The 15,063-nt window shown below is 49.6% G+C and overlaps 1 long non-coding RNA gene across 2 annotated transcripts in view; it reads right to left on the bottom strand.

Annotated features, from left to right (window-relative positions):
* The window catches only part of LOC142483374 (uncharacterized), a 44,323-nt gene extending 36,505 nt beyond the window's left edge, over positions 1–7,818 (bottom strand). Inside the window, exons 1-2 of one of the 2 annotated variants that reach the window (XR_012797332.1) lie at positions 7,652–7,818; positions 1,864–2,173 (exon numbers count right to left, since the gene is read on the bottom strand). This is a non-coding gene — a long non-coding RNA (uncharacterized LOC142483374). Of the gene's footprint in view, positions 1–1,863; positions 4,696–7,651 lie in introns of those variants that run through there. The other variant, XR_012797331.1, reaches the window with a different exon arrangement.
* Positions 7,819–15,063: the final 7,245 nt, after the last annotated feature.

Below are 15,063 nucleotides of genomic sequence, written 5' to 3'. Positions count from 1 at the left end.
AAATCGCCGGTATTGCGAGTTGCTTTTATATTCTCTAGGATTTAAAGAATATTCTGGCAAAGGAAAAACATGGGTAGGATCATGTGAGTAGGTTACAGGCTCTGTACTTCTGTAACCCAGGCTGTGCTGCAAAACTGTGTAATGCGGCAGGCAGAAGCTTATATGGGTCCCATGTTAAAATGGATAAGAAGCAAAAGGGAAAACCGAGTGCTCATTTGCATGTCATTACCCAGAGTCCCTAGCTGTAGTGGAAGCATAGTATCCTGTTAGATAATGGGGAAAGGCAGGGTTGCAGACCTGTTAACGTGCTCACAAGTGATATTTTTATTTGATCGTTCGTAGCACAAATTGAAACGGTTGAACAATTTTAAATTAACCGAGCCAGCCGCGGAACGTGACAGAGCCACCTTGCGCCAGCCGTCGACGTTCTTGTTGGGGTGGAGAGGCCAACAGCTAGGAAACTCGAGACAGATTCTTTTTTTAATACTACTAGGTGAGTGACTAGTCACTCTGTTTATGTGATTTAGGGGAATATTCACCCAATTAAGAAAAAACATCCCGAATTCAACCCTGCCCCTTGTTAGAATAAGCTGCACACCTCTCTCTACCTGTATTGGTTCTCAGGATGTTATTGGCGTTAACCAAGCTGATGCTGGCACAACGAAACCCTTCACCTCCTCTGCTCCATGCCAACCAATGTCTGATAATTGCGCCTAGCAGGCTCCAGCATTTATAGCTAACCAACACACTGCGTTATGATGTCACTGATGAGCTCACGTGACCTCACAATGCTGTGGTCAGCGGCCTACCTACCAAAGGCAGAAAGAATTATGTGAAGGAGCCCACCCAGCCAACACGAGACATCATTATTTATAATAGTAGTATGAATATATATTCAAGCATAACGTCTGCAAAGGATTACCAACATATTAGAATATAAATAATATTTATAATCATTTGAATTGCAACTCTTGAGTTAAAACATAACTGCAAAGGACCAAACACCACGACAGATATATACACACACGGGACACTATCTAACGCGATAGATCGCATCCTCAAGCACTACAGAACTTGCAAATAACCAACAATTTTAACGTTACGATCATAAAAAAAAAAAAAAAAAAACGCTTCCTGGACATGATCACAATTACAACCAACACACACTTAATATAGGTCTACCCTACTATCACAGAAAATGGAAAAATCTCAGCCATACCCCAACCTGCCAGAGCATCTAAAGAGGGCAAACTCATGTCACCCGAGTTTTTAAACAAGAGTTTACACAGACAGACCCCCCTCTCCTCTGCCCCCCTAATCTTTATTGGTTCTCCGATAAGGACAGGGTGGGACAAGGGGAAAGAAAACACTTCATTGGCAAACCCCTCACCATTGAAATGCCCCGAAGAAATATCACGTGTAATTACTTTACAGGGAACACATGGCAGACAGATCTTTTGCTTTCCGCACAATTTGATTCATTTAAAGAAGCCAATTCAGTTGGTCCATTCTTTACAAAAGGTTTTCTGTACAGTTTGCTGCGTGGGATTGTACCGGTATGTTTATTTGTAAGCTACAAGGGACTGCCACCTTCAAAACGTCACCGGATGCGGTGACATTTCCATTGGCACACGATCTCCGGGGTGAGATCCGCTCCCCTATATAACCTTCACAGCTCCCTTTTGACATACCTAGTACGGCCTGGCCACTTTAGTATGTTGCAGGGGAAATTCAGGCCGACGTGTAGGACAAATCGTCGTGGACGTCTACCCTAAAAAGGGTAACCCAGAAAGGCCGTTCTCTAAACTCGAAACCGGTAAGCGCATACCCTAAAAAAAAAAAAAAAAACTCCTAATCACCTACCTCAATACCAAAAACTGGCCAGCGGCTAAACAGCAGCAGCCAACTGTCCGAGGGCGGTGAAGGCCCCTATCCGTGGGCCAACTACTCCACTTATGTTTCTGGCATCCATGCACCAGTTGCGTCATGCGACAGCCCCATGGGCGATCACGTGACACGGAAGTGCCGGCGGGAGCCAGGAACCCCAGCACTGTAAAAAGGTTGACATGCAATTACCGGATATCTTCAGTCTCGGCTCCGTAGCAGCTTTCGCAGCGTTCGGGGTCTAAGGAAGTTGGATCAAACACCGTCTCCTCTTCCGCTTTCCCTAGATCTGGAATGGAGTATGATGGAGATTAGCGGTGACGGTGCAGTCCCACCTAACATATGCCACCAAACGTCTGCCATTTACAAGCCCCACATTTGTTTTTTCATTTATTGTAGGGTCGTTACAGACACTATTGAATAACATCAAATGATAATTAATAAAATAGAGAGAGATGAGCTGGGGAGCTTCACAAATATCAGTAGCAATACACCCAAACCATGAGTGCCACGGTGCAGTGATGCAACGGGTTACCTTCTCCATGAGCGCAACTTCCCAGATAAAACTTAAAGCCAACTCAACATTTAATTCGTTATGTTACACAGTATGTGAAGCAGTGGGTCCCACTGAGCTGAACCGCACTGTTTTTCGCTCTGGAGACCCCCTGGTTCTTGAGATCTTGATATTTTTGGGCGCCAGTGTTCTGGTCCCCTTTTGGGAAATCAATATGGCTGCCACCCAAGCATCACTCCAATGGTCCAAAAGGAAGCTGTAGTGTCACCGCATGGTCATCTTTCCTTTTACGGCACATAAAAAAGGTAAATACCTCTAACTGTGGGGGTCCACAAGCTAAGAACAGTGCGATTCAGCTCAGGGGACCCCACTATTCAGAATATGCAAACACACAATGGATGGGAGCCTTTCGAATTAAATCAACAGAAGAATGAAGATAGGATGGTGAGCATTTGGAAGAAACAGGAGTATATTTCAAGGGAACCTTCCAATGTGCCTCAAGTAGAAAGCTTTCTACCAGTGTATCCTGCCCATGTTCATATATGGATGTGAAACCTGGACCCTAAATGCGAAGATAATTCAGAATCTTCAGACAACACAAACAAGTATGGAGAGATGCATGCTGGGTATTACACAGAGACAAGAAAAAGAATGACTGGGTTTGAAACCAAACCAAATTCTGTGACATCATAAGGGAGAAGAAATTAAAATAGCGATGTGTCGGAATATGACAAGGAATGACCATTCTTGGACAAAGACGGTACTCGGCTGGATACAAGAGAGATTGAAAGACCAAGACGATGACCAAAAAGTAAGATGGGAGGATGGGATGAGAAAATGTGGTAGCACAACATGGAGAAGAGAGGCTACAACCGCAGTACCTTGGAGATCATTGCGGAGGCTTCATCCAGCTGTGGGGAGACAAGGGCTGATGCAGATATACACAGATATGGAGGGGATTGTTGTTTTACCTTGAGCGTTAAGGGGATGGGGGTGATAGGGTTGTTAATACTCTGAATATGTAAATGTATCCCCGCGGACCCCACCACTTCCCGCTGAGTGAGGTTATGTTCTATAATGTGTATTCAGCGTTAAGTGTCACATATGAGGCTCTTGGCAGCATGATAATGCAGTATTATAGTTTTTCAACAGCGGTTCCCCTGGCATTCTTAAAGGGTTCCCTGCAATTTTCAGGTTATTTGAAAATGGTACCAAACACAGAAGATTTTACAATGCATCTGATCTCAGACGCTATTAAAGAGGGTTGGGGTTCCTTACAATGCATCTGATCCCAGAAACACTATTAGAGAGGGTTGGGGTTCCTAACAATATCCCAAATGCTATTAAAGAGGGTTGGGGCTCCGCAGACTCACAATAAACTTATAGGTTCCTTACCCAAAAAAAAAAAAAAATTAGTTTAAACCTACGTTGTACTAGAAAGGAAAGTTTCACACCCAACTGAATAATTTGATATTGTAGGTTTATATGGTGCCAGCCAACATATGCCATGCTTTACACAGGACATAACACAGCGGGGGATACTACAACTAGGTGTAACCCCCTTTGTAAGTGGATGCAGCAGAAACACACTGCCCCATGCCTGGATCCTCCCCAAAGCATGATCAGCATGTGACTTGTGATGAACATGGCCCCAGCCAATGACAGTCTCAGGAGAAGATGGACTAGAGAAGAGTCTTTAAGAGTCCCTGGTGGAGCACGAGGGGGCAGAGTTGCTGTGACCCTGGGAGACCTCGGGCGATTATAAGTGGTCAGGAACCAGTCGACTCAGCAGTACGACTCAACGGACGCTGGGTGACCAGATTGCATCGAGTAGTGGAGCCTGCGCTGAGAAGCAGTCTACCTGATATCGGGAGGCATGAGTAGCGACTGAGGGGATCCTCATCACAAGACAAGTAAAGGGGTTCCAAAGTTTTTCTGACGCACAGGCCTGCTACATTCAAACACGAACTACAAGAGCTCAAACGGTGTGCCGGCACCTATTTAAGGTCCCCACAAGTACAGGGTCAAGTGCTCATGGGAGACACAGGTAACACCTGTGCATCGTCTTGTAGGAGATATAGATTGTGTATGTGTATGAATGATCCTCCCGTTTGGGGATCATATGTTATCATGGTATTGAAAAAGAATTATGATATAAATACTCTTGTATATACCGCGGGTATGAGGGGGGAGGGAAAAGGGATAGTAGGAAACCCCTGCTCAGCTAATAGTGTGTAGTTAGTAATGTAGATACGATGCTGTACTGAGAAATGTGCAACAAATATACCAAAGAAAGAAAGTACTCAGTTTAAGTTAGCATTCAAGTATCAGTAATGATGAATGTCAATATTAAAAATAATCTTTATTAGAATACTTATGATTAAAATAAATAGTGCAATGAAAGGAGTAAAAAGGGAGCAAAAATTAAGGGTTAATTTCCTATTGGAGCTTGGAACTGTAGTTTGAATAGTAATGTAAGGCTGAGCCCATGCTCCCTGATGGCTCGCTGAGGCGCGCTGAGGCTCAGGGAAAGTGGGTGCTTTTCCCTGGCCTTGCGGTTGCTTACCGCACGCGCTCTCAGCAGGCCGTCAGGGGGCAGGCGCGTCACTGGCCGGGGGCGGGCCAGTGACGTCATGGAGCTGGTTCGCCCTCATTGGGCGAACCGCTCACGTGACTGGCCTGTCTCGCCGGCAAGCGGGGGAATTTTAAATTCCCCTAAGACCTGCGCTTCCGCAAGCGCGCGGAAGCGCAGGTGAGCCCCTACTAAAGCCGCTCTAATTGCGGCTGAAGGGGCTCAGTGCTGAGCGGGAGCGCGCGTCAGCAAGCAAGCAGATAACATGGCCGAGGCCTAACATGTAACAATGTAAACAATGCTTAAATCTTAAAGTCAGACAAAGCAGACGGTCATGAAGAGGTCGTCGGTTTGGTTTTACAAACTACAGCCTAGTCATAGTGTCTTGTGATAACATATCCGGTTATTGGGCTGCGTCTATAGTAACCGCGACGGCGAGCGCTGCGAGAACAAGTCTGTGGAAGTCGGAGGGCAGCCAGTGTGTGCGGGGCCGAATTTTCAAGCTACAAATTCATTTGTTTGGTTTTTTTGCGCGGCGGCCGCCTCATGTGAGCGGTTCAGCCAATGAGGGCCGAACCAGCCTTGTGACGCGTCCACACGCCTCAGACCTCAGTGCAGGGGTCGCTCGAGCAATGCCTTGCACTCCGTCACGCGCGCCTACTATAATCTCAGCCATACCCAGAATATCAACATATCCCATTATTAGTATCAACAAAGTAACATCCACGCGGCTCGGACCTACAGCTCAACAAGGAGTCGACACCAGTGTCTAAAAGCTCAATGAAGCTTAAAGGGATTAAAACACTCCAGAGTATATTCTATGATATTCTGTTATAATCAACTGCCATTGAAGCCTACGGATAACGAGACAAAGCCTGAACAGATCAATCCGCTCCAGAGTTGTGGGTACATAAAAAGAAAAGCTATTTAAGCATAGGTGCGACACAAGTACCCAGCAAGAGGCAGCACTGGACAGCCCTACGTGGTTCAGCACCTACCTCCCCATATCTCAATGATGAAGTGATGTAGATCAGTGGTTCCCAACTCCAGTCCTCAAGGACCACTAACAGTGCAGGTTTTAAGGCAATCTCCTCATTAGCACAGGTGGCCCAATCATTGTTACTGAACCACCTGTGCCCAAGCTGGGGTATCCTTAAAATCTGCACTGTTACTGGTCCTTGAGGACTGGGGTTGGGAACCACTGATGTAGATGACAAAACGCGTAGGGGTAAGTTCAAGGTCACATCTTGCTAGCTACTGGTGTTGCCCCTATGCTTAAACAGAAGTTTTCTATCCACAACCATGGAGCGGAGCGGTCTGCTTATGCTTCATACCCTTTATTACTTAGAATACACATCGGCATCAACGGCAGTTGATCTGAACAGAATCACAGTACGTATCTCACCAGAAGGAATAATGAAGCCTGCTACATCTATGTTAAATGAATCCTATAGTAACATAGGAGATTAGGCCGAGACATAACAAGTTCTAATCGGGTGCAAAAGCGATAAAGAAAACAGCAACAAATTCATTAAGGAATCTGATTAAATGCAACTGGAGATTTTTCATTTGATAAATGTGGTGAAAATGCTTCTGCCCGGTTTTGCAGCCGGGAAACTCTGTATTTCATGCAAAGTGTTCACATAAAAACTCCACGGAAGATTCTGTGCGTCTCATCGGGTCTATTGTGATGTGTCTCACTAGGATGCTGGTGGTGCAGTGTGATGCGTGTCTCACTAGGATGCTGGTGGTGCAGTGTGATGCGTGTCTCACTAGGATGCTGGTGGTGCAGTGTGATGCGTGTCTCACTAGGATTCTGGTGGTGCAGTGTGATGCGTGTCTCACTAGGATTCTGGTGGTGCAGTGTGATGCGTCTGGTCTTAGTCCCTCTCCTCCTTAGACTGCGCTTATAGTGCCGGCAATAGCAACGTCGCGTCAAAACAAATGCATTGCCGCCGTCGCATGGGCTTATAGTAAGCACGGCGCGACAGAGCGACGGCTTGGTCTGATCGCTGGAAGTCATCTCAATTTGATTTTTCCAGCGACCGCAGCCTGACGTCACCGACACTATTAGCGTAGACCAACACCTCGCCCTGCAGGTCCCCTGATTTCCCATCCTCCCCTCCCTCAGCCCCCCTACTCTCCCCTCCCTCAGCCCCCCCTACTCTCCCCTCCCTCACCCCCCCTACTCTCCCCTCCCTCACCCCCCCTACTCTCCCCTCCCTCACCCCCCCTACTCTCCCCTCCCCTCCCTCACCCCCCCTACTCTCCCCTCCCCTCCCTCACCCCCCCTACTCTCCCCTCTCTCAGCCCCCCTACTCTCCCCTCCCTCAGCCCCCCTACTCTCCCCTCCCTCAGCCCCCCTACTCTCCCCTCCCTCACCCCCCCCTACTCTCTCCTCCCTCACCCACCTACCCTCTCCTTCCTCACCCACCTACCTACCCTCTCCTCCCTCACCCACCTACCTACCCTCTCCTCCCTCAGCCACCTACCTACCCTCTCCTCTCCTCCCTCACCCACCTACCTATTCTGTCCTCCCTCACCCCCCTACTCTGTCCTCCCTCACCCCCCTACTCTCTCCTCCCTCACCCCCCTACTCTCTCGTCCCTCACCCCCTGCAGTCCCCCTCGCGCTCCCAGGCCTCCTCCGCCCCTCGCACACCCCGGTGCCCGCTCCCTCACCTACAGCCCCGCCGCACGTCTTCACCCTAAAGTCGTCCAGCGTCTTGGGGTAAGCGTCAAACTGCTTGAGCTGGTGCAGCGCCTCCATCTTCCCGTCCCGGAAGCAGAGCCCGCAAGCGGCCGTTTTACTTCCGGGTTCCTTAAACCCATCCGTCCTTCATTCATTCGCTGGGCGTCAGACAATGGGAAAGGGCCCGGAGGCTTCTGCGCTTGTGCGCATGTGCTGCCGCGGGGAGCACGCTCGTGTACACTCCTGCGTCACCTAGCGTCTGACTCGCCAATGAAGCAATCGGAAGCCATCTTTGATTCTGGTAACTGTGCCCTTAAGTGGGAACACGGCGGCCATGTTTAATGAGGGCACATTTCCCATCACGGCATGTAATAGCTATTTTTAAATAGCGCAGGGAGCCCATCAGTTTGCAGGATAGAAGTATTGACTATAATTTAAATAATGTATATATATTATTTTGTCAAAAAAAAAAAGTAGATTTCTCTACTTTCTCTCTGATTAAAGTCCACTGTCCCCATTACATGCATATGGAATATTATCCCTGTCAGTCCCATGGGGACCAGCAACACATTGTTTCTGTAGGTATTCACAACCACAAAGGCCTCAGGCATGGTCAGCGTTTAGGCGCTGAGGCGCGCTCTCGCTTACCAGTGGGCCCCTGCAGCCCAATGAGAACGGCTTTAGCAGGGGCTCGCGCACACTTCCACAAGCGTGCGGAAGCCAGGGTTGCCACCTTCTACTGACAGTCAACCTGGAGATTTTTTTTTTTAAATGACGCTGTGTTGCCATGACAACGGGATGCTATATAACGTCGCGCTGCGTCAAGTTGCCATGACAACGTGGCACCGCATGACGTAGTGACATCATGTGGCGTCTCATTGTCATGGCAACGAGCATCACGGGATGCTGTTACGTCACATGACGTTCCCGTTGGCATGGCAACGCCGCGCCATTTGACGCCGCGCAGCCATATTGACAGTAGTTGCAGGGGGAGATGGCGGGAGACTGCTATTGCTGGCACTATTGCTGCGTTAATGGTATATGGAATTATACCTTTCATCATTTCTATTATTTATAACTAACGCTGATGACAATTGTTGCAAACAGAGTCGTCGCTGATCAATATTAATTTATTACAATGGTTTATCTCAGTTTACTTTACTTGAGTTAATTTAACAAAGACAAGGTTACCTCATTGCTATCAAAAGGGAGGAACTGAAGCAGCTTACTGTAAAGAGAGAGGGGGGGAGGAGAAGAGAGAGAGAGGGGGGGAGGAGAAGAGAGAGAGAGGGGGGAGGAGAAGAGAGAGAGAGGGGGGGAGGAGAAGAGAGAGAGAGGGGGGGGAGGAGAAGCGAGAGAGAGGGGGGGAGGAGAAGAGAGAGAGAGGGGGGAGAAGAGAGAGAGAGGGGGGGAGAAGAGAGAGAGAGGGGGGGGAGAAGAGAGAGAGAGGGGGGGGGAAGAGAGAGAGGGGGGAGGAGAAGAGAGAGAAAGAGAGGGGGGGAGGAGAAGAGAGAGAGAGGGGGGGGAGGAGAAGAGAGAGAGGGGGAGGAGAAGAGAGAGGGGGGAGGAGAAGAAAGAGAGAGGGGGGGAGGAGAAGAGAGAGAGAGGGGGGAGGAGAAGAGAGAGAGGGGGGGGAGAAGAAGAGAGAGAGGGGGGGGGAGAAGAGAGAGGGGAGGAGAAGAGAGAGAGAGGGGGGAGGAGAAGAGAGAGAGGGGGGAGAAGAGGGGAGGAGAAGAGAGAGAGGAGGGGAGAAGAGAGAGAGGGGGAGAAGAGAGAGAGGAAGAGGAGAGAAGAGGGGAGAAGAGAGAGAGGAAGAAGGGAGAAGAGAGAGGGGGGGAGAAGAAAGAGGGGGGTGACGAGAGAAGGGGGAGGGGGGAGAAGGGAGAGAGGAGGTAAGATACATGGGGGTGGTGTGTGTTCTCTAGCAGGGTTTCTAAGAATGTTACTGTGTTGCTTATGTAGCCCTTTTTGTGAATCGGCCGACCCACCCAATCTCACATTGGCCCCTCGTGGTCTAACCGGTTCCTTTCCCCGCAACACACCTGCTCTAAGGGACTACTGGTAACTGTATAACACCTGTGGCTCCAGGAGATCTGAGCCTCCGCTAGCTGAGAGCCTGGGGAAACCCTTAACATTACCTGGTGCAGCGCCTCCACTTACCCAGGATCCCCGTTATGAAAGATAGCCCTTGGTAAGAAATACAATAACACACGTATACGATAAACCAATAACTAACACTTTACTTAACACACACATATAACTCATTACATAACATCACATAACATAACCTGATGCTCTACCCGCATCACCTCAGCCCAATGTCTGGTGTTCCCACCCAGTGTCCTGTGATCCCCCACACCCAAAGTCCCGTAAATCCTACGGAGGTCGTGGGTGACTGCGCAGTCACTAATTTAAGCTAGGGCCCAGTTGGTGCACTTATATACTTCAGAGGTACCTTCCGAGCACTCCGATGCTCGGGACCGCAACACACTTCTCAAAGGGTCAGACGTCCGTCTGATCCTTTCCAGGTACTTCTGCCGTGGACCCCAACGAGGGTCCCACCGCTCCACGGGAACTCCAACCAAATCACGGCAACACCAACCGCATGGGAACAGCAACCGCCGCTATCCCTTCCTATCACTAACTACTCCTAGAGTGACAGCAACCCTAACCTAGGGCCTGTCCCTGATGAACCGCAACCTGGGATGGCTTGGGGAAAACTCCTAGGGCCTGTGGAACAATAACCTGCCCCCCTTCCCCCCCAGCTACCCAGTACTATCTGTAACTGGCTAATCCTAACAGCCTAACTCACCTGCAGCCGACACACAGCTCACACTGTCAACCTGCAGGGATTCACACACGCTTCACACACACTGCACGCACTGCGCCCAGCACATGCAGCGACAACACACACAGACAGCTGCAATCACACACAGCCACCTGGATCCCGCAGCAAATCCACTGCACTCACGCTGTGCCTATTTGCCAGTGCGCACAGCCCTATCCGCTGTGGCACTGCCAAACTGCACCTTCCACACCTAAGGGTCACCTCCCTAGCTATGGCCGTCCCTCTTCAGTTACCCCCTGCCCTTACCGGGAATTGGGGCCTGCCTGGGGATATAGGGAGAACCCTTACCTCGGTACAGGAGCCACGCGCTCCCTGCACCCTTCCTACTCCTTCCTTCTCCTCTGCCTGACTGACTCTGCAAAGCCCGGGAAATGTATCTATATTCCCGGGCTGAGCTTCCTCCAGCCCTATTGGCCGCAAGGGAGCACCTGACCTCTGTCTCCCTAAGCCTCCTGGGAGTTGTAGTCCCCAGGGGCTGCCTAAAGCATTGGGGCCGCGTGCGCACTTGCCCTGCGCATGCGCGAACCCCTAATGGCCGCCTCAATCTCCCTCTACACTTCCCTACTCTCGCGCGATCTCTCCCTATCCTTGGAGTCCTATCACGCGCTTGCCGCCTCCTGCGCATGCGCGAACTAACGCGCAATGGCGGCGCACTCTCCTCCAGCCGCCGAGCCGGTGGCAACGCGATCGCGGCCCTAGCGACGGCCCGATCGCGTCCCCGCCAACCGGCCTGCGCCGCACAGTCCCGATCTACTCCCTGCACTGGCCCCCACCCTCGCGAAGTTCCGGCGGGTCCGTCGCAGCCTCCGGCGGCACCCGCTACCACACGGCACTCGCGGAGGGGGGCCAGAAAGTGAAAATTCACCTCGGGGCTACACTTATGTGTCAATCGATCTTGTCTAATAAAAACTACAACTCCCATGATCCCCTACCTGTGAGCATGTGCAGTATAGCATGGGGCTGTGACCCGGATGTAGTAGGCTGTGAAGTGCACACAGATAGTCCCGTGAGAAATGCAGAGGATCTGTGAGTGATCTATACTGTAGCAATGAGAAGTCACTTACTGTGCTGCCCTGTCTGCAAAAACCCGCCCACCCGGAGATTTCAGGGGCAAACCCGGAGCCCGGAGAAGGGGGTGCCAAACCCGAAGTCTCTGGGTGAAACCCGGAGAGGTGGCAACCCCGGCGGAAGCGTAGGTCTTCTGAAATTTTTAGATTCAAGCGCTCACGGGAGCGCAGGGCCGGTCACGTGAGCGGTTCGCCCAATGAGGGCGAACCAGCTCCGTGATGTCACTGGCCCGCCCCTTGACACGCCCCCGGACGGCGCGCGAACCAAGGCCAGGGAAAGCACCCGCTTTCCTCAGCCTCAGCGCGCCTCCGCACGGCTGCTGCAACCCTGGACGCAGCCAAAGGCTTTCTGCCCCAATCAAAGATGGCAGCTGTACCGCAGTCTTTTTTTACCCTCAACAAAGATGGCCACTGTTGACCATGGTCCAAACCAAACTAATTGGGCACTGTGCCAGGTGGCTTCTCCAAAAATACTGGACACAATGGTGAAAGGTGCGACATGCAGGCACGCACACCTCTCCGCTCCATGCTGTTTCCTCCTCTTCTTGGCCTCACCCGTAGGCTCCTGACACCTCCTCCTGCATTACCCACCAGCAGCCAATCAGGATAAAGGAAACTGCCAAGCCCCCTAGCAGCAGCCCTGCTCGCGGAAATCCCTCACCCCCCAAGCCGGTCAGGTCACTATGTCCAGAGAGTTAATACCGGACACATACATGACCAGTATTACCTCTAATTTTTTACTGGACAGTGTGTCCAAATACAGGCCTGTCCGTTTCAATATTGGACACCTGGCAACCCTACCTGTGCCAGAATCAAACATGGCCACTGAAGGTGTCACATTAATTTTTGGTATCCAGGTGTCCAGTATTGATCTGGGCTGTCCTGAATTTGGACACTGTCTACAGGTGGGTGATTGGTGCAGAGGCCTGGAATGCACAACGAGTGAGACACAGAGTGCGCACGCATACCCGGAACGGAGCTGCGTCTACAGATGCGAACTGTGAAGGCTCTGTCCTGGGACCCCTTCTCTTTTCTCTCTACATACTCTCTCTAGGTGACCTAATCACATCTTTTGGGTTTAAATATCACCTCTATGCTGACGACACACAAATTTACCTTTCAACCCCTGACCTTACACCTGCTATACAGACCAAAGTTTCTGAATGCCTCTCTGGAATATCATCCTGGATGGCCATCCGCCGACTGAAACTTAACATGGCAAAAACAGAGCTCCTTATACTACCTCCCAAACCTGGCCCTACTACATCCTTCCACATTGCTATTGGAAATACGATCATTCACCCAGTAGCCCAAGCACGCTGCCTAGGGGTCACACTTGATTCCTCTCTCTCATTCTCCTCTCATATTCAAAACGTTTCTAAAACTTGTCGCTTTTTCCTCCGCAATATCACAAAGATACGCCCTTTCCTCTGTTACTCAACTGCTAAAACTCTGACTCAGGCCCTCATTCTCTCCCGTCTCGATTACTGCAACCTCCTGCTGTCCGGCCTTCCTACCTCTCACCTGTCTCCCCTACAATCTATCCTAAACACTGCTGCCAGAATCACTCTACTCTTTCCTAAATCTGTCTCAGCGTCTCCCCTGCTGAAATCCCTCTCCTGGCTTCCGATTAAATCGCGTATCTCACACTCAATTCTACTGCTCACTTTTAAAGCTTTACATTCTTCTGCCCCTCATTACATCTCAGCCCTAATTTCTCGCTATGCACCATCACGACTCTTGCGTTCTTCTCAAGGATGTCTTCTTTCTACCCCCTTTGTATCTAAAGCTCTCTCCCGCCTTAAACCTTTCTCACTTTCTGCCCCACACCTCTGGAATGCTCTTCCCCTCAATACCCGACTAGCCCCCTCGCTATCCACCTTTAAGACCCACCTTAAGACACATCTGCTTAAAGAAGCATATGAGTAGCACTGGATAATCATGGACACATGACACAAAGCTTGGCCTCCTGCAGACGCACTTACTAGTATTCCCTCCTACTGTCTCTGTACGTTCTCCCTACCTACCAATTAGATTGTAAGCTCCTCGGAGCAGGGACTCCTTCCTTAATGTTACTTTTACAGTATGTCTGAAGCACTTATTCCCATGATGTGTTATTTATATTTGTTATTTATATGACATGTATTACTACTGTGAAGCGCTATGTACATTTTATGGCGCTATACAAATAAAGACATACATACATACATACAAGACGCCACGTGGAGTTTGCTGCAGCTACCGGAGTCTGATGCCCAGCCAATACCAACCTGGAAGATCCGATATATGATCCAGTGGTCCAGTGTGTCCATGCAGCCAGTACCGCTATCTCTATATTTCAAGTCTGCTTGTGAGTGAGATTCTTTTTTTTATACCAATATATCTATTTTGGCATATTACACTATTGGTCCCCTCTTTTCCCCCCTCTTTTCTCCCCATTTTCTATTTTGTATTTATGTGTAAGAGACGTGCAGTGGTATGACCAGGGATTTGGGGAAATTAAACAATGGCTTCATTCAGCCCGTCACTTTAAACAATACAGTTTTAATGAATTATATGTAACACAGTTTGCCCCCCCCCCCCAATCGCAGATGGGGACCATATGTGGAAATACACTTGTGTTACCGTGTGTGGTGCGTTACCTGATCAGAAGGCCTGAACCTCCGCCGCTGGGAGCATATGGTTACCTGATTATTCCTTTCCTCTGTTGCTCGACTGCTAAAACTCTGACTCAGGCCCTCTCCCGTCTCGATTACTGTAACCTCCTGCTGTCCGGCTTTACTGCCTCTCACCTGTCTCCCCTACAATCTATCCTAAACGCTGCTGCCAGAATCACTCTACTCTTTCCTAAATCTGTCTCAGCGTCTCCCCTGCTGAAATCCCTCTCCTGGCTTCCTATCAAATCCCGTATCTCACACTCAATTCTCCTCCTCACTTTTAAAGCTTTACACCCTTCTGCCCCTCCTTACAGCTCAGCTCTAATTTCTCGCTATGCACCATCCCGACTCTTGCGATCCGCCCAAGGATGTCTTCTATTTACCCCTTTTGTATCTAAAACCCTCTCTCGCCTGAAAACTTTCTCACTGACTGCCCCTCACCTCTGGAATGCCCTTCCCCTCAATACCCGACTAGCACCCTATCTATCCACCTTTAAGACCCACATTATAACACATCTGCTTAAAGAAGCATGTGAGTAGCTCCGTGGCTGATACTATAGACCGCATACATAAAGCTTGGCCCCTTGCAGACGCACTTACCAGAACGCCCTCCTACTGTCTCTGTATGTTCCACCTACCAATTAGATTGTAAGCTCTTCGGAGCAAGGACTCCTTTTCCTAAATGTTACTTTTATGTCTGAAGCAATTATTCCCATGATCTGTTATTTATATTATTTGTTATTTATATGATATGTATTACTATTGTGAAGCGCTATGTACATTTATGGCGCTATATAAATAAAGACATACAATACAATACAATATTTGGA

This window comes from Ascaphus truei, unplaced genomic scaffold (genome assembly GCF_040206685.1).
Source record: "Ascaphus truei isolate aAscTru1 unplaced genomic scaffold, aAscTru1.hap1 HAP1_SCAFFOLD_324, whole genome shotgun sequence".
Taxonomy (NCBI): Eukaryota; Metazoa; Chordata; class Amphibia; order Anura; family Ascaphidae; genus Ascaphus; species Ascaphus truei.
This window is presented reverse-complemented; position numbering and strand designations above follow the sequence as displayed.